General features: G+C 43.1%; 1 long non-coding RNA gene across 1 annotated transcript; it reads left to right on the top strand.

Annotated features, from left to right (window-relative positions):
* The first annotated feature begins 697 nt into the window (after positions 1-697).
* Positions 698-22,470, top strand: LOC113017298 (uncharacterized). The gene is made up of 2 exons (XR_013906431.1): positions 698-997; positions 20,198-22,470. It is a non-coding gene; the product is annotated as an uncharacterized LOC113017298 (long non-coding RNA).
* Positions 22,471-24,359: the final 1,889 nt, after the last annotated feature.

Below are 24,359 nucleotides of genomic sequence, written 5' to 3' on the forward strand. Positions count from 1 at the left end.
GGACCTGAAAAGAGGTGGAGGGGAGCTCCCCCAGACTGGGCAGATCTGAGGGTTTCACTGTGCCAACATGTTATTGCCAGTGTGTATTATGTTTGTTCTTTTGTGTTGTTGTTGTTTTTTGTTTTTTGTTTTATATGTGGATGATTGTCATAATTATAAAACTTTAAAATAAAACATTTTAAAAAAAGAGGGTGAAAAAGACTCAAAGTGCTGTGAGCACAGAGCTCTGTGCATATCGCAGTGTGTAACATATTCTTTTTACATTCCCGTCATTATTGTAATCTGATTATTCTCACTGTATAAATACTCTACTCTGTAGTGTTACAAGTTGCAGTAGTATTACATTACAGGCCAGAATGATTATTTGTAGTCATTCTGCAGAACTTTAGTCCAATTTCTCCCAGGATTCAAATTTCTGAAAGTGACACCCCCAGAAGCTTCATTAGAGCCACAGCAGCCGTTAGTGTAGGAGACTCTGTCACATTTACCTACTTAAACATGCACACACACACACACACACACACACACACACACACACACACACACACACACACACACACACACACACACACAGAGATTATTCCCTCAGCTGAAAGCACACAGCATGGCTGATGGTTTGTGCATTCGGAGTTTTAGGAACCTTTTTTAGTCCACACTAAAACCAGTTCAGAGTCACCAATGCACCTGCACATCTTTAGAGTTGGAGGAGGACAAGAGAATCCACACAAAGACAACATGCAAAGGTATCAGCCCTCCCTCACCTGGACTTCAAAGGTGAAACTCTCTGATGTTCCTGCAAAGTAAATATGGATGAATATCGCAGCAGAGGTGTGGCTTTCCAGGGTCTTATAAAAATGTCTGCTTCTCTCTGACACACACGAGCATCCAGACCGCCGCCTCGGACTCCATCATCACGTCCAGAAAACAACGATCCAATCTGACAGCTCCTCTCTCTGAACCCAGCATCAGGATCTTCACCTGTCCAAACCTCATTCAGGTCTGCATTTTCTGTTCAAAACAATTTACAAATTTACTTTACAAAATTGAAATGTGCCTTTTTGAGTAGAAAAGGTCAGCGTAAGCATAAAGGACTGAGAATAGTGGATGCTAAAGATTACTCTAATGAGGTCGCTGTAGCTCAGGAAATGTAGCAGTTCATCCACTAATCAGAAATGTTGCGTTTTCAGATGCTAGTTTTAAAAATTAAAACTTCTGTCTTTTCCTTTTTTTACATAACACTATTTTAAAAGTTTGTTGACTGCATCCTATCTCTTAAAAATAGACAATGAACAAATTATATTAGCTGACAATGACGATGAATAGCTTTATTCAACCAGCTGTGATAAATTAATACATATTTCTAAACATGGACAGACAGCAAAAACAGTTAATTTTATGTCTGATCCTTATTCATTTTATTTATTTCTAAGTTCATTTTATTTTATTTTTTGAGGGGAAATAGATGATTTTATGCCTAATTCAGAACGCTTATAATGGCATACCCAGATGTTTATTTGTTTATTTATAAGGAACCCCATTAGCTTCCACAAGAGTGGTTGCTAGTATTCCTGGGGCTGTGGCAGGCAGGCAGGAGGTGGATCCAAATGCAGAACTCGAACACAAAAGATTAACTTAAGGCAGCAGCTTTATTGCTGTGAAAATTTTTACAAAACATAAGCTCACAAAAACAAACCTAGAAAAATGGAAACTAGAAACAAAAACACTGAGAAATGAAAACTCAAACACCAGGAAACTAGAAATGAGGTGCTAACACTTGAAACTAAAAACGCAGCAAGACTTATACACATGAGAAGGTACGATGAGGAAAACACTGGGCTTAAATATACAAGGAGTAATGAGGGAATAGGAAACACGAGTGAAACACAGCTGGGATCAATTAGACCAGACCTTCCCAAAGTGTGGGGCCCGCCCCCGGGGGGAGGGGGTGCAGAGCCATTGCAGGGGGAGAGACAAAACGCTTTGACGTTGCTATCACGGGGCGCCCACAGAAACGCAAAGCAGGAGATGAAGCATCGCTGAATGTGTTTCCAAACCAACTTCATTCTAAGCCAAAAACTAGAAAATATGGTGAAGCAAATCTGCCCTTTGGCTTCACCTGCACAAGTGCTGAGGTAGGTCTCCCTGCAGAACTGGTTTTCCCTTCATCAGGAGCAGCGCTGGGCTCTTCAAATCACGGACAAACAATATCCCACATTGTTGATTTTTAGTTCACAAACACTTGTTGTAATGACTAACTACTCCTGACATTTTGGAGATGTTTGCTCTTTATACAGTAAAGTTACAGGAGATACAAATAATATCAGGCTGATCCTGCCACGATTTGTTCCCTTTGTTCAAATCACCGACAAACAGCATCCCACAGCTGTTCATGTTTTTAAACCCATTTTGCACAGAGAGACATTTTTTTGAAAAATGTATTGAAAGCAATGTTGAATATTATTACTGTTGGGTCTGTGTTTCCACAAGCCCCGCTAATTCTAGAGACTTATTCATCATGAAGAAAACAAGACAGTCGATCGATCAAACACTTGCGCAAGGGAGGCCTCGTCTGTGTGTGTGTGTGTGTGTGTGTGTGTGTGTGTGTGTGTGTGTGTGTGTGTGTGTGTGTGTGTGTGTGTCAGACCACCTGCTGACCAAAGGGTCGTAACACAGGAAGCTTACATCAAAAGAAGCAGATCTTTCAGATAGAATAGAATAGAATAGAAAACTTTATTTGTCAATTTCTTCAAATGTACTTGCCATACAAAGGAATTGAAATTACGTTTCACACTGTCCCATGCGTAGACATTGACAAACAATAAAGTGCAGATGCACAACAAAAATAGACAAGACCTAAACATAAATAAATAAATAAAATAAAGTGTTCGCAGCAGTAATGGTAATATAATAATATAAATAGTGCTAAAAGAAATACTAAAAATATATAGCAGCAGGTGTGTGCAATTGCAATGCAGAGGTAGTTGTTTCCATTCAGGAATGTTTTCCAGTTCTTGGTTCAGAGAGTGTTTCTTGTTGGAGAGTGTGCGTGGATGGGGGGTGGGGGTGGGGGGTAGAGTCCAGTCTGTCTTCCTACACTTCTGCCAATCTGGTGATTCTGCTGGCTGGGAGCCAGGAGGGAAGAGAGTTCAGCAGTCTGACAGCCTGGTGGATGAAGCTGTTGGTGAGCCTGGTAGTTGGTAGTGCGGGAGCGGAGACTTCTGTATCTCTTTCCAGAGGGCAGGAGGCTGAACAGACAGTGCGCGGGGTGGGTTGCATCGTTGACAATTGTGATGGCTTTGCGGGTGAGGCGAGTGGTGTAAATGTCTTGCAGGGAGGGGAGTGGTACACCAACTATCCTCTCAGCTGTTCTCACAATGCGTTGTAGAGCTTTCCTGTTATAGTCAGTGCAGCTACCGCCCCACACAGTGATGCAGCTGGAGAGGATACTTTCAATAGTTCCTCTGTAGAATGTAGTCAGGATGGGTGGTGGAGCACTTGCCCGCTTGAGTTTGCGCAGGAAGTAGAGGCGCTGTTGTGCTTTCTTGGCCAGTGATGCAGTGTTGGTGGTCCAGGAGAGGTCCTCACTGATGTGCACCCCCAGGAACTTGGTGCTGCTCACCCTCTCCACCGCAGCGCCGTCGATGGTCAGTGGGGGGTGACAGGTGTGGCCTCTCTGGAAGTTGACAATAATCTCCTTGGCCTTACTATTATTTAGCAGGAGGTTGTTGTCTCTGCACCACGTGGTCAGGAGCTCAACCTCTTTCCTGTAGTGGGTCTCATCGCTCTTGGTGATGAGCCCCACCAGTGTTGTGCCGTCCGCAAACTTCACAAAGTGGTTGGAGCTGTAGGTTGGTGTGCAGTCATGTGTCAGCAGGGTGAAGAGCAGAGGACTGAGCACACAGCCTTGTGGAGCCCCCGTGCTCAGGGTGATGCTGTTTGAGACCTTGTTGCCCACACGCACCGCTTGAGGCCTCTGGCTGAGGAAATCCAGCAGCCAGTTGCAGAGGGAGGTGCTGAGGCCCAGTCTGTCCAGTTTACAGATGAGTTGTTGTGGTATTATGGTGTTGAATGCTGAGCTAAAGTCTATGAACAGCATTCTCACATATAAGTCTTTCTTGTCCAGATGAGTTAGGGCTGGGTGGAGGGCAGAGCAGATTGCATCCTCTGTGGATCGTTTCGCTCTGTATGCGAACTGGTATGGGTCCAGGGTGGGAGGTAGGGTGGATTTGATGTGTGACATGACTAGTCGTTCAAAGCACTTCATTATAATGGGTGTCAGTGCCACGGGGCGGTAGTCATTGAAACAGGCTGGGGATGGTTTCTTTGGCACAGGTATGATGGTGGCAGTCTTGAAGCATGATGGGACAGTGGCTTGCCTCAGGGAAGTGTTAGAGATGTCTGTGAAGACATTCTTCAGCTCCTCTGCGCAGTCTTTCAGCACTCTACCAGGGATGTTATCTGGACCCGCTGCTTTCCAGGCGTTGATGGTGATGAGTGTCCTCTTCATGCTGGCAGCAGACAGGCACAGAGGCTGGTCGTGTGGAGGTGGTGGTGTTTTCTGTGGGCGTGTGTTGTTCTGTGCTTCAAATCATGCAAAGAAGCTGTTCAGGTTGTTGAGCAGAGTGGTGTCGCTCTCACAGCTACGCGCTGCAGGCTTTTAGTCTGTAATAGCCTGGATGCCTTGCCATAGGCTCTGTGCGTCCTTGCTGTCATTGAAGTGGGAGGTTATCTTGTGTGTGTAGTCCTGTTTCGCTTTCCTGATGCCACGGGACAGGTTGGCTCTCGCTGTTCTCAGGCCTATTTCATCCCCAGCTCTGAAGGCCTTGTCTCTGGCCTTCAGCAGCAGGTGGACATCTCCTGTTAGCCATGGCTTCCGGTTGGCTCGAGTTGTGATACTTTTCACTTGTGTTACATCATCAATGCATTTGGTGATGTATGAGCTCACCGTGTCTGTGTACTCCTCGATGTCTATGATGTTATTGTAGGTGGCTGCTTCCTTGAATATCTCCCAATCAGTTGACCCAAAGCAGTCTTGAAGAGCAGAGGTGGCCTCCTGTGGCCACACTCTTACCTCTTTCATAACAGGTTTGATGACCTTCACTCTCTGTCTGTATGCTGGCATTAGCATAACAGTGAGGTGATCAGAGGTGCCGATATGGGGGAGGGGGATGGCTTTGTATGCTCCATTTTCCTGTGTGTAGACCAAGTCCAATATGTTGTCTCCCCTTGTTGGAAAATGTACATGCTGATGAAACTTTGGGAGAACAGTTTTAAGATCAGCATGATTAAAGTCCCCTGCGAGGATGATGAAACCGTCTGGGTGTGCTGTTTGTTGCTCACTGATGGCCTGATACAGTTCGTTCAGCGCCGCATTTCTATCGCTGTTGTTGCTAGATGGAGGTATATAAGTAGCGACCAACAAGATCGAACTTACCTCCCTGGGCAAATAGAAGTGGTTGGAGAGGTGGTCAGGATCAAAGGAATGGCTTTGATCCTACTGCTTGAACTAAGACTGTATCAATAGAAAACCACCATGGTTTTCACGCCTCATGTGTCCAGGGTCAAAGCAGCTGTGGCATAGCTTGAACAGCCTACAATGCACATGGGTTGTGTGTTCATGTGAGCCACACACTCTGCACGAAACACGATGAGCACTGCGGTGCCCATGGGAATGACCTGTGGGTTGTGGGCACCTAGGACCAGTGTCTAGTGATGCAGTACACATGGACAGAACCTTGTCAAACAGTGCTACCATCTGTTGAACACCTGGCTCAGCTGGAGGAGGGCCGGAAACTGGCAAAGATGGGGGCATGACATGTAGAGTCAAAGGAGGACAAGCAGAGGGCTGCTGCACACTTACCATGCCATCAGAAGAGAGAGGCTGACATGTGGCTGCAGAGGGAACAGAGGGCATAGGGTACGAGGCTGGCTCATCTGTTACTGGGACTGCTTGATCACCGCTGGAGTGGGGCTGGCTGTTAACAGCAACAGGGCTCTGATGTGGGATGGACAGACTTGCTGTATTATTAGACAAAACACTAGACTGTCTCATTTTCCTCACACAGTTGTCCAGACGGCTCTGAACCTCAGCTGCAGTCCACTCCTCAGGAGCCTTCAGTTGAAAAGACAACGCAAGACTGTGGTCAGGACAGTGATTAATGAACATCGAAACAACCTCACTACTGAGGTCCTCTACCAGCTTGCCGCGCCTGCAGAGACACTCATCAGCAGCATCAATAGACTTGTTCAACCGGATCCAGTAATCCATGGCGTTCTCACCTGGACGTGGCACAGTACTGTAGAAGTCTTTCATGGGCAGGCTGGAATATGTCAAGTCGCTGAAGTTACACCTCAGTATGTCAAACACAGCAGTAATAAGATCATTCCGATTCAACTCAGGGCGGCAACGAAGTGACACCTTGACCACATCTCTGGCTTTGCCAGTCAGTCTAGACATTAATATGGCAAACATTTCTTCATCTGTGTCACAGCTGATTCTGTGCAGATAACATCTCATCATGTCCTCCCATTCACCGATGGGAAATAGATCTGTGTTGTCACCCTTGAAGTATGGTGGAGCTTTGGTGTCTGACTGAACAACAACCTTCAGCTGGGACTGGTCATTGCAGCTCGAGGGCACATTCTGGGGTGACTGTGGCTGGGTGGGGGCTGGCTGGTGCATAGAGTTAAGAGAGGACGTGATATTTTCCCCAATTTGCTTTGCTAAGTCAGTAATCAAGCTGCTCAAGATGTCACTAGTGACAGCCTGGGTGTGTGTTTGGCGTTCGCAAGCAGCTGGTGTGGAGCTAGCTGCTGGCATTTATGGTGAGTGCATCACTGACTGGTCTCCAGTGTGGGCACCAATACCAGGGACTACTGGCCTACCCCTCCCAAAACACTTTGGAGCAATCTGATGACCTCCTCCCCAAACCAAAGGTCATATTACTCCCCGCAGAGAACAGATCAGGCATAGCGCTTTCTGCAGTTTTCTCACCTAACATGTTGGCCCAAGTGAGATATCACTGTTTAACCCTTTAAGACCTACCATAGAACCAAGTCCGCCAGAGCTTATATTATATTTTTACATGGTGTGGTGCCATTTTTGGGAGCATTTCAAGTTGCTATACATCAATGCAACAATTATAGCCCAGATTTTAATAATATGTCTGCAGTAAGTGCATAGTAATTACATAAATTGCAAAAAAGTGCAATAAACTGCAAAAAACTTTAAGATTTAATTTAAGAGGCTTATCCCTCAAAACTGTAAATACAAAAAAGTTGCACAAAATAGTTTCCTACCACAGGAAATTTATTTTGAGTGTCTTCATGGTTTTATTTTTGAAATACACCAATTTTTATATAATGCAGGAAAAACGAAAATAAATATTATACTGCAAATTTGCAAAAAAGCAGCATCTGCATCAAAATAAACTATTTCCAGCAGTGCAATATGAGTCCTAAGCATCCCAGAAACAACACAGAAAGTCATAAAGTCAAACATAACTCTTAAAAACACCAGTATAAGCCCTGAGGCCCTGATGGTAAAAAAGACTACATTTCCGCGAAAATGACGTCACTTCCGGTTTCCGTCAGGTAATGGCGGACATGCAAAAGTTCGCGCTGATGTCTATTCCAAAGTAGGAAGTGTTATGAACAGCTGATCGGATCGGCAAAACGTGTTTCTGGAATATTGTTTTTGTTCCTGCAAGTGCTTTTATGCAGTTTTTATGCAAAAAAAAATTATTGCGCTAGCTTATGTGGTTGCAGAGCTACCGGGATTTAAAAATAGTTACGTAAAACAGAGCGTGCCCGCTCCGACCGGCTCTAAAGGGTTAACAGCAAAAAAACGAGCCTATAACCCCCACACACAATTATGCAAAACTTCACAAAACAATGAAATGTGGGGGGGAAAAACATCAAAGAATCAAAACACCATAGAAAATAAAACAAAAAGTTTGTTTTCTCCTCTCAATTAAAACAGGCTGTAAAAGCCAATATCAATAGAAAAAAAATAAATTACAATCCGTGCCTGTATAATTTGAGGCAACAATATGAAACAGTGACAGAAATGATCACCTACGTATTTGCCCTTTAAGTTCACACGTGACAGAGATGCCTGCAAGCCAAATTGCGGGGCATCGACCACACAAGCGGTATAAAAACCTGTGAGTCAAAGCGCAGGGCACAGGACCCGGGCACACAGCTGCAGAGAGGAGGCGGGAAAACAGCGGTAGCAGAAGGAGGAGTAGATCGCGGATTGGCGATGTGACGGGTCACGGCACCAAGTGTGACCGGTGTGATTCTGCGTTGTGTCTGATCAGAGGTGGGACCAAGTCATTGTTTTGCAAGTCTCAAGTAAGTCTCAAGTCTTTATCCTCAAGTCTCAAGTCAAGTCTCAAGTAATGTCAGGCAAGTCAGAGTCGAGTCTCAAGTCACTGGTGTAAAAGTCCGAGTCAAGTCACAAGTCTGAAACTTTGAATTTCAAGTCCTTTCGAGTCTTTAAAAAAAAAAACAACGAAAAAATAATGTTGCAGTTATATGCTAAATGTAAATATTAGACCATGTAATTTTAAATCTGTGTTTTTCTCAACACATGACAAAAGTGAACGTAGAAAATATACACAAATTGTGAAATTGCACCTCTTTAAAATGCAGCTCAATTAAACTTAGCTCCAAGAATAATTTTCACCGACAGTTCTGAGATAAGCTGCATGTTATTCTTGGATGCGGTTGTAGGACCAGCTTTAAAATCGCATGACAAAAATATCATACACATTAAAAAAAACTGTATCACCAACGTAGCCTGGACAACATTTGCTAGTTAGATGAAGTCAGCTATCTCATTGTAGCATATTTATATGCATATTTATAATCATACGGTTCTTGGAGTGAGTGCATACACTCATGAAGTTTAGTAACTTCAGGTCACTGCAACAAGCCCAGGTACAGTTTACCGACGGATGGGTACAGGACCTTGAAATGCACCGTGTAGAACGAAAGACCATCGTACGTATCATAAGTTTACCAGTCTCACAAATTGTCGTCATAAATACACATTCCTTAACCGTTTATTAATAGGACCTTTGAGCTCAACGGTAATTAATTAGCAGTGGAAATAATTTCTGGTACCCATCACAGAAATGTAGCAGTGACAATAATATTGTATGCTGTAATCGTACTGGGCAATTAGTGATACAAAAAACCTGTTTTATCCTGTGAATAAAAGTATATGTTTTTGTCAATGTACCATAATAACAGAAGCGAAACGCAATATTGTGTCAGGACAATTCACTATTTATGCACAATAAATAAAGGAGCATAGCGCGACAATTTCTGTTCAGCGCCAGACTTGCTTGTAACCTATATCACTAATTATGTTATGAAAATGACGTATTAACTACTAAAAAACACTGACCTTCGTGTAAATGCTTGGAGCAGACTAACCTGTGAGCTGGAGTGTTCTGGGACGTTATATTTGGTCTTAGAATGGCTGCAATCCAGTCGCGTCTTTGTTACTTCGGAAACATGGCTCGAACAATTTCTCTTCAACGACATAATCCGATAACAACCGATATCTTTACCCGTCGGCTTCCCGTGGCTGTCATGCGACCGGCTATTGCAGTTAATGATACAACAGCTTCTTGCCATTTTTGTGTTTCTTTTTATCGCTGTGTAACTGATTTTAATTGAAAGCCTGCGTGCGCTAGTACCGCTTGCCATAAGTTCCCAGAATCCTTTGCGGTTCTACCCGTGAATGACGTCACATTTTCAATCTTTATATAATATGCATGTTAAATTTTATATTTGGGGTGAAATATCAAGTCTTTTCAAGTAAACCGGCTCAAGTCCAATTCAAGTCCCAAGTCATTGGTGTAAAAGTCCAAGTCAAGTCACAAGTCTTAGAACATTTTTTCAAGTCAAGTCTAAAGTCATAAAATTAATGACTCGAGTCTGACTCGAGTCCAAGTCATGTGACTCGAGTCCACACCTCTGTGTCTGATAAAAAAAAGTAAAAGAAAGAAAGACCTCCAAGTAAATAATTTGCCCACTCCAGCTCCTCCCCCCTGTTTTAAGGTGTTGGAAAGAAATGACACCCACCTCTCCCACAGGGGAATTGTAGAAAAGGGAAGAGGCAAAAGGGGTACACTGTATTTATAGGATTGCACCAAAGAAGAAGAAGAAGAAAAGAATGAGGAGGGGCTCTAACTGATAATGAACATAACTACAGGCTTGGAGGTCCTAAAAGTCAGGTATAAAAGGAGCAGTTTGGTGATTTAGAACATATTTTGTGTAATTATAACAATGAGATTTATGACCCTGTTACACACACACCATTGACGTTGCGTGACAAACTCTGTATTCCTCGTTCACACGTAAACGCAAAAAAAGGGTTTTAAAAAATCGTGTGGACGAAACAGCTGCGTTTTCAAAAATACCCGTATAGGTGTGGACGTAGCGTAGAGTTAGTAGTTTATTTTATTACTACCTGTCATTTATTGCAGATTACTTGTATTTGCTTAATCCATCCATCCATTCGCTTCTGCTTCTCCTTTTCAGGGTCGCAGGGGGTGCTGGAGCCTATCCCAGCTGTCATAGGGCGAGTGGCAGGGTACACCCTGGACAGGTCGCCAGTCTGTCGCAGGGCCAACACACAGGGACAGACAACCATTCACACTCACATTCACACCTAGTGGCAATTTGGATTATCCAATTAACCTATCCCCACAAGTTGCATGTCTTTGGACGGTGGGAGGAAGCCAGAGTACCCAGAGAGAACCCACGCAAACACGGGGAGGACATGCAAACTCCACACAGAAAGACCCCAGCCTGATGGTGGAATTGAACTCAGGACCTTCTTGCTGTGCGGCAGCAGTGCTAACCACCGTGCCACCGTGCTGCCCTTGTATTTGCTTAATTATTTACTAAATGTTTGAGGTGTGAAATAACCGCAATGGAGCAAAATATGGGTTTGTGTGGTTGGAGGATGTGTTAGTGCGTGCACGCGCGGGGGTGGGGGCGCGAACATTTTTCATGTAAAACAAATGGGGGCCCAGTGTCATGGTCCCTGTGCCTCACCTGCTGACCCTGTATTAGGCTACATATTTTTTCTCTTTCTCTCTCTCTCTCTCACCTGCCGGGGCGGTGCTCATTATGGGCTCCCGCCCCTGGCCCACGCACCTGCTGCCTATCAGGATGATCACAAGGCCGATTTAAGACAGCAGCACTGTGTCACTCGTCGCTGGATCGTTGAGCTATCAGCGTCAGTCGCTCAGTAGTTTCTGAATCAGAATCCGTGAGTTCTTTCCGTCTGTTTGCCTCTAACTAAAGTTTCTGTGTACAGATCTGTCCCGGACCTTTCCCTGCCTGCCCGTCATCCCGTGGGTGAGTGAGTGGCTTTGTGTTCCCCCAGTGTGGGGAGTGAAGAGAGAGAGCCTTTGGAGGGCGTCTGATTCCCGTCTTTCCCCTCACATACCCCGGAGCCCTGGACCCCCCTCCCCTCCCTCCAGCACATTGTAAATAGCATCACCTGGTGTCGTTGTGTAAATAAATTGTAAACCCTGCAAAGAGTCCCGGTCTGTGCCTGAGTCCGTTAACTAAAACCTGACACCCAGCAAAAGTTTGGGAACCACTAAATTAGACATAACGAGACAAGGGGGACGCAAAACTAGACACACTGACAGAGGACACAGGACTGTCAAAGTAAAACAGGAAATAACATGAACATCGAACCAGGGACACAAGACACAACACGAGGAACACAAGGGAGGCACAAAACCTAAATGCTGAAAAATCACAGAGGTGCTAAAGAATAAATAATGATTATGAAATACAAAAGACAAAACCATGAAAAGCCCAGAAAATCCCAGAACACTGAATAAACAAAACTTAAACACCAAGTCACTCGACTCCAGACCCGTTTGCTTTTTATTAAAGGTTACCTGTTACTGCAGCACCTCACAATACAAACAGTTGTCTGTGGTCAGCACTTTAAACCTATTGAACTGTTGTCTGGAGGCTCTGAAAATCTATAAACTATTTTTTTTGCTCTCATGTTCATGGCTACAGCCGATTTGAAGGCACCAGTTAGCATAACAAGCTTGTCTTTTACAACCGTAGAACACAAACTCAGAAAGGCTCCAGCTGACAAAGACGTCTGATCTCAGCCCAAATACTGCTTTTCTTGTTTCTTTCTACAGTAACACATTCCTGTCAAACACTGCCACCTAATGGTGAAAATTTAAATACAAATTTAGCTAATTCTGAATATAGAAAGCTCCCTTAAAAAGCAGTACATAACAAGTTTAACAGCAATGTAGACAAAGTAGATTCCAGACTATAGCAGACTTTGATCAGACTTTAATGTTAGTACTTTAATCTTGAGTGCATGGAGGGTCATTTCAATTAAGAGCATGACTGTTTTATGTTAAGATAACAAAAGCTCTAATAAATGACTACATTGGGGGCGCTAGCGAGCGCGATGGAGTGAATGCGCTTACTTCAGAGCCTCTGCACATTTCAGCTTAATTTGCATCAAAAATAGGCACTTAAGTTACCAATCTGCTTTCAAAGACAATCTTAAGCTTTTAAACAAAGTTCCTACGGATTTAAATCCAAGAAAGTCGCTTTTATGGCGGCAAATCTGCGGAAATACAAATACGAGGCTTCGTCGACAGCTAAGACCAGTGCAGCCGTGGGCAAAAGTTGTGACAACACCGCTAGCCAAACACCGAATTCGGCACCGATAGCTAAAATGGATGTGGCAGACCTCAAGACGGATATTCTTACCTCCTTGCGACAAGATATCGCCGCCGTCATCCAGCAGGAAGTCAGGTCTGCTCTGGCTGTCAGCTTTGATTCGTTGAAAAGGGATATCCAAGACGTGAAGGCAGAAATCAATAGCAACACTACCGCTATTCGAGCCGAGCTGGACCAGGTGAGAGCTAACGTAAAATCTGTAGAAGCGGGTCTGTCGAATTGGTCTGACGAAATGGTGGCCGTACAAGACACGATGGATTCCCTCACAAAAGAAGTGGAAGCCCTTAAACACAAATGTGAAGACCTCGAGGGACGTATGAGAAGGGGAAACATCCGGATTATCGGTGTGACTGAAACTCAGGGCTCCAGCTCACCGGCGGCGGTCTCTGCGCTCCTCAAAGAGGTGTTTCAGCTTGACAGAGAAGTCCGCGTGGAAAGATCTCATCGTAGCCTGACTCAACAGAGACCCGGGGACATTCCACGCCCTATCATTGCTAAATTAAACAGCGAAGGAGATGCGGCGGACATCCTCAGGAGAGCGCGCAGAGGAAAACTACACTTCAAAGGAAACCCAATTGCCATATTCCCCGACTACACGGCCAGCGTGGCGAAAGCCAGGGCGGCTTTCACTGACATGAGGAAGATACTCCACGATAGACCGGGAGTCCGCTTTGGCATCCTCTACCCTGCCAGATTCCGTGTCTCTTACAACAACATTGAAAAGGAGTTTGTGGATGCTGCCAAAGCCATGGATTATGTCAAGGAAAATATACTCTCTCCAGCAGATGGGAGGGATCTATAACTGTCTTATCTTCTGTCCCAAGGTGGAAGGTAACTCAGAGTTCTCTATGTCAGTAAGCTACATCACTGTGCCTGGTCGTAACTACGTTGTGCAGGGCCTGAGTTCCAATAGTGTTTTAGCAGACAGCACTGAGATTTATTAGTGGTTCTGAGACTGCTCGCCCAGCAATTTTCCCCGAACTTCAGTTCATCATTGCATATGAAGACATCTAAACTTGAGTTAGCTGCACTCGGGGTCCCTTTGACTTTCTGTCCTGCTGTTGTTACCCCTGTTCAGGTCCCTTGTTCTCCCAGGGATCTTTTGTGGGTAAAAAACTTGTACAATGTAGTTTATATATTAGTTTCTGGTTTGTTGGTTTGATGGTTCTTTTTGTATTGTCCTATGCTAAGCAAAACTTTGGGTCATCATGGAGTGCAAAATTATTTGTGCCTCTCAGATATCTTTCAAACGTAACCCTAAACAGTCAAGATAGATTTACTTAAAGTCATAAGCTATAATGTCAATGGCCTCCACAGCCCTATTAAAAGGAAAAAAATTCTAGGCCAGTTAAAAAGTTTCAATTGTCATATAGCTTTTTTGCAGGAGACGCATTTATCTGACATTGAGCATGACAAGCTAAAAAGGTCGTGGGCACAACAAGTGTTTTATTCATCTCACAAGTCTGGCAGGAAAAGAGGTGTGGCTATCCTAGTACATAGACAGATAAACTTCACCCCACTCACTACATATAGAGACCCACATGGAAGGTACATTGTGGTCAACGGCTCTATTGATGGAGTACTGGTTTCCCTCATCAATATCTATGCCCCTAATGAGGATGAGCCAAATTTCATACATACAATTTCTAATCTAGTACTTCAAAAGTGTTCTGGTGTGTTATTGCTAGGAGGGGATTTTAATTGTGTCTTGTCACCTTATTTGGATAAACAACCAAGTTCTAAAAGCCATGCATCGCAAATGAGCAAAGCTCTAAAACATGTAACAACTGAACTGGGACTAATTGATGTCTGGAGAAATAGGTTTCCTAGAGTCAGAGATTATACTTTTTACTCGCATAGACATGCATCCTACTCCAGGATAGATTTCTTTTTTACTTCTAAAACAGAAGAGCATAGAATTGACAATATTGAAATCTTACCAATTACACTATCTGACCATGCACCGTTATCACTTTCATGGGACTTAGGATTGACACCAAGACTAAAACTTTGCCGATTAAATGCCTCACTCCTAAATGATAGCCAGTTTTGTGAGTTCATACATACTGAACTAAATACTTACTTGGAGTTGAACACAACTCCGGAGATATCGCCTTTAACTCTCTGGGATTGCGCCAAGGCATACATTAGAGGTCGCATAATATCATTTGCAAGTGCCAGGAAAAAAAGAAAAGAGGCTAGGCGGCGTGAATTGGAGGCCAAAATAAAATACCTAGAGCAACAACACAAAAAAGCACAGACAGCCAATTTGCTTTCCAATCTTAAAATGTTACGTAGTGAGCTTGATAGTTTATTAAACGAGAAAATTGAGGGCAATTTAAGATTCATTAAACAAAAGTACTATGAACAGGGTAGCAGGGCTAGTAGATTGCTGGCAATAAGACTCAGGAAACAGCAAACTTGTAACATGGTCCAAAAGTTGAAGTCAGATCAAACCCTAATTACCAAACCAAATCAAATTGCAAGTTGCTTTGCCAATTTTTTCGAGTCATTATATAAAAATTCAGATACATGTAAAGATGACAATACACTATCTGATTTCTTAGAAAAGATCAATTTAAAAACACTGCCAGAATCTGTAGCAAAGGAGTTAGACGAACCAATTCAGGAACAAGAAATTTTACAGGTGATTTCAAACCTTAAAACTAAAAAAAGTCCTGGCCGTGATGGTTTTATTAACGAATTCTATAAAAAACTTAAGGACAAAGTCGCACCCTTATTACTGAAGGCTTACCACCGCGCTCTGGAGTCTGGGACTATGGCGCCATCCTGGAATGATGCTACAATTGTCGTAATCCATAAAGAGGGCAAGGACCCCACAAATTGTCAATCATACAGGCCAATCTCATTACTTAATACTGATTTGCGCATTCTCACCACAATTTTAGCCAAAAGAGTTAGTAAAATTATTACACAGGTTATAAATCCAGATCAAACGGGGTTCATTGCAGGAAGGCACTATGGGATTGTTGAACTTAATGTCCTTGTACAAGACCAAACAAGAAGAAACAATGATTCTGTCTCTTGATGCTCAAAAAGCATTCGACAGGGTTTCCTGGCAGTACTTGGGCCATACACTTGAAAGATTCAAATTTGGGCCAAACTTAATTAAGTGGATACAGATTCTTTATTCCAACCCAATGGCGGCTGTACAGGTAAATGGATCTATATCAGCCAGATTTCCACTGGAACGTGGGTGTAGACAAGGATGCCCACTGTCGCCCCTGCTGTTCGATATAAGTATTGAGCCTCTGGCACAGTTGATTAGAGATGAACATGAAATTCAGGGCCTTTCAATTAATGGAGAACAGCATAAATTGTCCATCTATGCAGACGATGTACTTTTATACATTTCAAATCCTGCAGTCAGTGTACCTCATTTAAAAGAAATTATTAGTACATACGGTCACCTCTCTGGTTACAAAGTTAATATTGACAAAACATTGGCAATGGATATAGGAGGAAACATTTCACAAACATTCAAGGAGCGATGTGGCTTTAAATGGCCAAACAAAGGGATCAAGTATTTAAGAATTCAGATTCCTCACTCATTATCAGACTTGTTTAAAGTAAATTATGAAGTTATAGTTGCAAAAATAAAAAAAGATTTAGAGAGATGGACAGTCCTGCCTCTGTCTTTCTTAGGTCGGATCGAGAGTATACGTATGAATGTATTGCCAAGACTTCTATACCTTTTCCAAATGCTGCCTATTGACATTCCCAACTCTACATTTGATCATTTAGATAAACTTTTTTCCAAATTTATATGGCAAGGTAAACGCCCAAGGATCAAGTTCCAAACATTAAAACTGTCAAAACTGCAGGGGGGATTGGCTGTTCCAAATCTGAAATATTATTTCTGGGCAGCTCAGATGAGACCCCTGACTGTATGGGTGCGGGATTTATCTGAAACTCAGTGGCTAAACATTGAGAAGACAATGTGCGAAAGATCATTGGAATCCCTGCTTTTTTCTAACATTTCAATTAAAAATTTGCGTATGGGGGGATGGACAAGGGTCACACTGAAGATTTGGCGTAGAATCAAGCAATCATTTGGTCTTCCAAAAGAAATTTCAATTTTATCAATCAGAATCAGAATCAGAATAAGAAAGGGTTTTATTGCCAAATGTTGAGCGGGTTTACAACATTAGGAAATTGCTGCGGTGCTTCAGTGCAAACATACTGCTATAAATACTGTTATAAATTAAGCTTAAATGGACATGAAAATAAAAATAAAAATAAGAGTTAAAAGTGCTAAGTAGAAAGATATATACATGAGTGCAGGTGGTGATCAGTGCCAAACATGGAATGATGCAGTGAACACAGCGTAGGGTCATGTGTTAGTGGTGGGAACAGTCATACGGTTATTGTTCATGTGTCCAACAGCAGAGGGGAAGAAAATGTTCTTATGGCGAGAGGTTCTGGTGCGAATGGACCGGAGCCTCCTGCCTGAGGGGAGCAGGTCAAACAGACTGTGTCCAGGGTGAAAAGGGTCAGCTGAGATCCGAGCTGCACGCCCCAGTGTCCTGGAGGTGTACAGGTCCTGCAGAGGTGGGAGTCTGCAGCCAATCACCTTCTCAGCAGAGCGCACAACACGCTGCAGTCTCTGTTTGTCCCTGATAGTGGCTCCAGCGTACCACACGGTGATGGAGGAGGTGAGGATGGACTCGATGATTGCAGTGTAGAATTGCATCATCGTCCGTGTTGGCAGGTTGAATTTCTTCAGCTGCCTCAGGAAGTACATCCTCTGCTGGGCTTTCTTAATGACGGAGGTGATGGTGGGCTCCCACTTCAGGTCCTGGGTGATGGTGGTACCCAGGAAGCGGAATGAGTCCACAGAGGTGATGGGGGTGTCAGTCAGGATGATGGGGGGGAGTGGAGCTGTGTGCTTCCTGAAGTCCACAATAATCTCCACTGTCTTCTGGGCATTCAGCACCAGGTTGTTGTGGCTGCACCAAGACACCAGACGTTCAACCTCCCTCCTGTAGGCAGACTCATCCCCGTCCGAGATGAGTCCAATAATGGTGGTGTCATCTGCAAACTTGATTAGCTTGACAGACTGGTGGGTGGAGGTGCAGCAGTTGGTGTACAGGGAGAAGAGCAGAGGAGAAAGAACACAGCCCTGAGGGGAGCCGGTGCTGATGGTCCGAGAGTCCGAGACATTCTTTCCCAGCCTCACATGCTGTTTCCTGTCCGTCAGGAAGTCAGTGATCCACCGGCAGATGGGATCAGGCACATTCATCTGGGAAAGCTTGCCTTGGAGATGGTCTGGAAGGATGGTGTTGAAGGCAGAGCTGAAGTCCACAAACAGGATCCTGGCGTAGGTTCCTGGGGAGTCCAGATGCTGCAGGATGAAGTGTAGGGCCATGTTGATGCCGTCATCTACAGACCTGTTGGCTCTGTATGCAAACTGCAGGGGGTCCAGGAGGGGGGCCGTGAGGGTCTTGAGATGGGAGAGAACTAGGCGCTCAAATGACTTCATGACCACAGATGTCAGAGCCACGGGTCTGTAGTCATTTAGTCCAGTGATCCTAGGTTTCTTGGGGACGGGGATTATGGTAGAGGACTTGAAGCAGGCAGGCACATGACATGCCTGCAGTGAGGAGTTGAAAATGCCAGAAAACACTGGGGCCAGCTCGTTTGCACAGTGTCTGAGGGTGGCAGGAGACACACCGTCTGGGCCGGGAGCTTTTCGAGCATTCAGACTCTTAAACTGCCTCCTCACACCTGCTTCATGAATATGAAGAGTTGTGGTGGGAGGAGGTGGTGTGAAATCCTCTTTTGTGTGGGGTGAGGAGGGGGGTGTTGTAGGTGAAGTGTTTGAAGGTGGTGATGGCTCTGTGGAGGGGGGAGAGGTGGGGGAATGAGTGTCCAGAGTGTCTCTATTGTTGGGGCCGTTGGAGGTGTGAAGGCTGCCTGATGGCTCGTCAAAACGGCAGTAGAAGTCGTTAAGGGTGTTGGCCAAGAGCAAGTCATCAGTGGAGTGGGGGGTTTTAAGCTTGTAGTTTGTGATATTCCTAAAACCTTTCCACACAGAGGCCGAGTCATTCTCTGAGATCTGCTGCTGCATTTTCTCAGAGTGCTGATGTTTAGCAACGTCCACTTCTTTAGTGAACCTGTACTTGGCCTCTCTGTAGCAGTCCGTCTCCGCTTCTGAACGCCTTTCTCTTCAAGCTTCTCCTCCTTGCAGGGTTTTTCTCCTATTGTGGAAGACCCTGGCTTCAGAGCATGGTCAAATAGCGGGCTTTAGAAACTGTGTCATGTTGTGAGGAATGGGCACCTGAGCTCATTTGAACAGTTGAGAGGTCAGTTTTGGCTTCCTTCTTCTGACTTTTTTAGATTTCTGCAGCTAAGAAGCTTTTTGACAAAACATAAAGAATGGAGGCAAGTTTTGGAGCCCTCACCCATTGAGGGAATATTTCTAAAAATATTTCAAAGTAATTCCTCCCCAAAATTAATCAGTAATTTTTATAACGCATTTATGAGTTTCAATACAAATGCAACTTTGGATATTAAGGCAAGGCGGGAAGCTGAGACTGGCACTCAAATCTCAGACGACACCTGGGAAGAGGTGTTCAGCGAAGCCCATCTTGTGACTAATTCTGGGCTGTGGAGAGAATTTAAATGGAAAGTGGTCATGCGATATTTTAGAACCCCAGAGATAATGGCCAAAATGAAGCCTACAAATCCTGACACCTGCTGGCGAAATTGTGGTACTTATTTAGGAACCCATTCACATATATTCTGGTCATGCCCAAAACTCTGCTCATTCTGGAATGACATATTTAAAGTTCTCAGTACAGTTTTCCAACAACCATTAACAAAAGACCAACAGCTAGCCATTTTAGGAGTATTACCTAATGGTTTTGCGGGAAATGATAAAAAGTATCTCTTAAGAATCTTGCTTACAGCAGCACTAAAGTGTATTACTATTAAATGGCTGAATCTTGACCCACCTTCATATAATATGTGGCTTGATAAAGTAAGAGAAATTTACCAGATGGAGGAAATAACATACGCTCTGCGGATTCAAAGAGAGTTGTTTACTGAGCGTTGGCGACCCGTACATGCTTTACTGTTTCAATAATTTAGCATAGGTCTGTTTCGTTTTGTTCATTTATGGCTAGATTTGTCACATGTTATTTAATATTACATAAAGTTTTTGTTTTTCTTTTCTTTTTTGTTTTTGCTGTTGTCTGTCTGTTTGTTTGCTTGGGTTTTGTTTTGCTTTCCAGTTTTGTTTTGTGCTTCTTAATTGCAGTTCTTATTTTACATTTCTGCATTGCGGTTCCTGTAACTGTCCTACTTGTGAACATTGACAAGTACAAGTTGCAATGTTGTAAATTATAATAAAAATTGAGTTTAAAAAAAAAAAGACTACATTTAAAAAGTATGATGTTTTGGTCTTGTGTATTTTCAGACATGGCATCTGTTGGTCCGCTGCTCCTGCTGATGATGTCAGCCTTTTTCATCATCTCCAGTGTGACCACGTCTCCGTCTGCTGACCAAAGCAAACACAAGAAACCCCTTCTGGAGAAACTAAAACAAGGCAAAGAAAAACTTAAAAGTGCACTAAAAAATAAGGAGAACCTCAAAAATATTGGTGTACTTTGTCTAACATTAATCACAGGCATTGGGAATGCGTTAAAAAACACTAGTCATGATATTCTTAAATCTGCTGCGTCTGTGGCTAGTGTTGTGCCAGTGGTAGGTGCTGTATTTTCCTTACTAATGACAATAGCGATAGTGATAGACGAACATGTTAATGACAAATCATTACTGAAAGATATCAAGGAAGAATTTGAAAAAATCGATCTTAAGCTTGAGAAGCATCATCGGGAACTAAAGTGGAACATCTGGGCAGCTGCAACTTATTCTAAGCCAGAGATGAAAATTAGGACTGCCTGGACTGAATACAAAACACTGCTGGGCAGTCTCGCTGGGGCTAAAGATCAGGATGAAAGGAAAAGACATGAAAAAAGCTTTATAGAAGCCTACTCAAAATATGAGAAAGCTCCTCGGGAAATGGGAGAGTTGCTGAAAAAAACAGGAAAGAGCTTCGTTAATAACCTCGGGGATGAACTGGCTGAATATGTTAAATGTCACGAGAAGGAAATCATAGAATATACTTATCTCATTCTTACACTTATCTTCAAGGGCAACATGATGAATCAATTCTACTACAGACTGAAGAACATACAGTCTGAAGCGAGAAATGATGAGATGAAGAAGAATGTATATGAAGCAATGACAGCAATGTTTGAAATCCAAAAACAATGCATTGATAGCAGTATGACTTATGTTAAACAGGACGTGAAACCACTTATTGATAAATCTAAAAAGCGTGATGATTTGGCACAGGAAGTCTGGGATTTTCTGCAGAAGACATATGACAGGTATGATTGGATGGTTGTTGGATTTATAACCAAAAAATCCAGACATAAAACAATTAAAACCCTGAACAAACACGTGCTGACAGGATTCCAGGATGTGTCAACAGAGCGCATTACTGTGGCCGTATCCAGACAGGTGAAAGGGACTCAAAGCAAAGTACAGGAGGTCAGCACAGCCATTGAGAAGTGTATTAAAAAGAAAGTTTTGTGTTACAAGGTGGAAGAGACACTCCGCACATGTGGGGAAAAGGTGGCAGGAATTCCAATGTCTCAGACTTACACAGCAGTCCACGCCTATATTAAAAAAGCTCACCAAAGCATCAAGAAAAAGGAAGGTAACCGTAAAGCTAACGTTAAAGACCAAGCTGATGATGAAGATGAAGTCAGTGCTGCTCCTGAAAACCCTTCAGATCAGACTCCTTACATTTACACAGGGGAGTGTGAGAAATCTCCAGGGGTCAAGCATGGAAAGTTTGTTGTTCTGATCAAAAGTGACGAAGAAATGATGGAAAAAGATCCGTGTGCCAAGCAGGACTGTGGGCAAAGAAAAGGCAGAGGAAAATGTGTGAAAATGAAAGACATGTTCCTTGGAATTTGCCGGTGTAATTATCCATACTATGGGCTTCACTGTGAGAATGACATAAATGATTATGCCATAGAATTAGAGAAAGAAGCAGGGACACAGAAAAATAAATCAACAGTGACAGGCAAGAGGAGGCGAAACAAGAACTGAAACAGAAGAACAGACTTCATGAAGTGACATGAGCTTCTTCTCTAAAATGACACTGAAACATTCGGTAAATCATCTTTTTCCTCAGACTCAAAGTATCTAAGAAACCAAAACCACATTTCTGAATGCGACTAACACTTTAATCCACTGCTCCATTCTCAGTGCCTCAATCTGTTTGGATCACATGTTTGTGGCTGATGTGCTCACCGTCACTAAGACTAAAGCTGATTTCATGTAAACACAGGCGGTTAGAAAAACACCAGAGTAGGCTCTGATTGGTTTGAACCTCCTCTGAACATTGTTCCCTTCAAACAACCAAAGGTAGTGTCCGAGCTCATGTTCACTTCATGAGATTTTCTGCTGTTCATGTTTCTTTGAGCAGCAGCTGATGATGTGTGAACCTCTGAACAACAGTGAAGCATTTCTCAGAGTCCAAATCTGTGTGTTAAACTCACATGAATGAAATTAAGATAAAGTTTGTGTTTATCTGCCAAACTGAAAGACATCATACAGCAATCTGAGAACCAATGAAATGTGTCTGCCCTGAATAAAGCTTCTGTTTCACTGTCATACTTGTGTCTGTGATTTGAATACTCACCTTATATCCTGTCAGTGTGTCGTATCACTCATTCTAATGCACACTTTTAATGTAGTCCCTCCTGACTGGGGGAGTGGAAATTTCTAAGGAAATCCAGATTTTTATTTTGAGTGAAGTGACCCTTAAAAGTTCAGTTCACCTAATTCAGCTGTAGGTTACAGCTTAAAACACTTCAAAAACACCAACCTTCTGTTGACGCAGTGCTTTGTGAGCAAAGTTGCAGCCAACTCATTTTAATACAATACAATACAATACAATTTTATTTATATAGCACATTTAAAAACCCGAAGGCACACCAAAGTGCTTCACAGTAATATGGAAAGTCAACATAAGTCAAAAACAGGGTACAAATCGGGCACAAGCACAGACAGGATAGAGGCACTAAAAGACCAGGAGAGTTAGATAAATACAAAATATGCTACGAGGACAAAAAACAGCAGTAAAATTGATAAAAATAATACATTTAATAAAAGATTTAAAAGTTTAGAAATTAAAAGATTTAAAAGGGTATTAACTGGTCGGGAAAGCCAAGTCAAATAGATATGCTTTTAATCTTGATTTAAAGGACTGGATAGAGTCCGAGGCTCGAATAGAAGCAGGGAGGCTATTCCAAAGGTGGGGTGCAGCTGAAGCAAAGGCACGATCGCCTCTGGTCTTCAGTCTAAACTTAGGTTGGGCCAGGGGTAACTGACCTGATGATCTTAATGCACGACAAGGAGTGTACAAATTGAGGAGGTCAGTGAGGTAGCTGGGCGCAATGTTATTCAGGATTTTAAAAGTGAGTAGCAAGATTTTAAACTCAATGCGATATTTGATTGGTAACCAGTGTAGATCAACAAGAGCCGGAGTAATAGGGTCAAATTTTCTAGTGCCAGTAAGAAGGCGAGCCGCAGCATTCTGAACGAGTTGCAGCCTTCGAAGAGAGAAGGCTTGGAGATCACAGTAGAGAGAATTACAATAATCTAACCTGGAGGTCACAAAAGCATGGATACGTTTTTCCAGGTCCCTGTGTGGTATATAATGCTTAGCTTTAGAAATCTGGCGCAGTTGAAAAAAACTATATTTAACTACAGATGATACTTGTTTATCGAGCTTAAAGGAGCTATCCAAATAGACACCCAGGTTACGCATAGAATCAGAGAGAGAGAGAGTTAGCTAGGGGCCCCAGCAGGGCAACAAGCTGGTCTCGAGGAATATGGCTGTCGAACACCATAACTTCAGTTTCATTTAAATTTAAAACGAGAAAATTTTCTGACAGCCAATCTTTAACCTCTCTCAGACAATCGTACAGGGAGTTCAGTGATGCTGCCAAGTCATCAGTCAGTTGACAATAGATTTGAATGTCATCAGCATAAAAGTGATAAGAAATATTGTATTTTTCAAATATGGAGCCCAAGGGTAGCATATACAAAGAGAATAATAAAGGGCCCAATACAGACCCCTGGGGCACACCACAACAGAGAGGGGCAACAGAGGAAGAGTATCCTCCTATCACAACAGAGAAGGATCTATCTGTGAGGTAAGAGTTAAGGGCAGAACCCTTGATGCCTACAACATGCTCTAGTCTCCTCAAGAGTATATTATGATCAACCATGTCAAAGGCTGAAGACAGATCTAATAAAACTAAAACGGCAGGGCGACCAGAGTCAGCAAATACAAGAAGATCATTATAGACTCTTAGCAGGGCCGTTTCAGTGCTATGGTGTGGCTTAAAGCCAGACTGGTATTTGTCAGTGATATTATTTGCAATTAAGCAAGCCTGTATTTGGAGAAAGACGGCTTTCTCAAAAAATTTTGATAAAAACGGAAGCTTCGAGATTGGCCATTTTAACAATGGAGGCGGAGTAACACAGCAACAGTG

Source organism: Astatotilapia calliptera, chromosome 3, assembly GCF_964374335.1.
Source record: "Astatotilapia calliptera chromosome 3, fAstCal68.1, whole genome shotgun sequence".
Taxonomy (NCBI): Eukaryota; Metazoa; Chordata; class Actinopteri; order Cichliformes; family Cichlidae; genus Astatotilapia; species Astatotilapia calliptera.